This window comes from Lipotes vexillifer, unplaced genomic scaffold (genome assembly GCF_000442215.2).
Source record: "Lipotes vexillifer unplaced genomic scaffold, Lipotes_vexillifer_v1.1 scaffold23, whole genome shotgun sequence".
Classification (NCBI taxonomy): Eukaryota; Metazoa; Chordata; class Mammalia; order Artiodactyla; family Lipotidae; genus Lipotes; species Lipotes vexillifer.
This window is the reverse complement of record NW_006796283.1, coordinates 366923-368100: the sequence shown is the minus strand read 5'-3', so window position 1 is coordinate 368100 and position 1178 is coordinate 366923. Positions and strand designations below refer to the sequence as shown.

General features: G+C 53.5%; 1 protein-coding gene across 1 annotated transcript in view; it reads right to left on the bottom strand.

The window, feature by feature from the left end:
* KIAA0513 (KIAA0513 ortholog) overlaps nucleotides 1-1178 on the bottom strand; it is a 16706-nt gene that overhangs the window by 14375 nt on the left and 1153 nt on the right. The window lies entirely within an intron of this gene.

Below are 1178 nucleotides of genomic sequence, written 5' to 3'. Positions count from 1 at the left end.
GGGAAAGGGGAAGGAGAGGAACTCCTAAGTGCAGTCGGCCCTCGGCATCCGCACCACGGAACCCCAACGGTAACTCGCCCCCACCAAGTGCGGACGCTCATCTCAGCCTCCGGGCAGCCCCGAGAGAAAACACTATTAATTCTCTTTCCAGGATGAGAAGCCCGGCTCGGAGGATCACACACAGCTGAGGAGTGGCAGGTGGGAGCCCCATCCACACCTCCTGGCTCCAAAGCCCACGTGCATTCCCCCGACCTCCTGCCTCAGTGAGGTCTGGGTACTCACAAGGGTTCCATAACTCTCCGAGGGCTTGGCTCTCCAGCTCATCCAACTGCCCCCCATCTTTGCTGCTGAGGTCGGTATGGAGCCACCGACTGGATTCAAGAATTCCTAATGTGCTCAGTCTCAGCAGGACCCACTGGGGCCAAGACACACGAGAGGTCTGACGCCACCTCCAGCCATCAGAAGGAGGGCGTGGTTCCTTATTCCTCTGCACTTCTGAAGAGCCGGTCTGCTCTCTGACTCTCCATGGCTCTGTGTGAGGGGTGAAGATCGGGGGACCCCAGGCCTGGGGGTCACCCCCCGCCAGGGTGGACAAAATGCTCACCTGATCTCAAACCACTTCCAATCATCTTCGTGGGGGGGCCAGTACTCTACCCCAAATGTAACGACTAAAAGGGGGGGAAGCAGGAGGCTGAAGATGCACTGGCTTCTGCAATTTCATCTATTTAAGATTCTATAGAAAACATCTTGGTCTCATTTATCCCAAGTACCGACACCAGATGAAATGGGAGAATTTGCCAGGCGTTTGCAGGGGGTTTTGCTCTTAAAGATGCATCTGAATCACTTGTCCACGTTCCACGTTGCCGACTGCCTGCCACAAATCTAGACTGGCCTTCCTGGCAAATTACTGAGCTTCTGGGCTTTCTCCCCTTTGCATTAACTGGGTGTACTCAGAGAAAGCTGACTAATTTCAGTGTCAGTCAAACAAAATGAGTAGGAAGCCACATCTACTGCTCTCCCAGAATGCATTCAAACTCAAACATAAAAGCGGTCTGGGGACAGTCAAATGTTAGGATCCTGGAACTCCTCCCCCTTCTAACTGCAGAGAAAACTGAGGCACACCTGGAAAAGGTGGAAATCAACCTTGCCAATTAACAAACGAGGGGCCTAAACCTCAG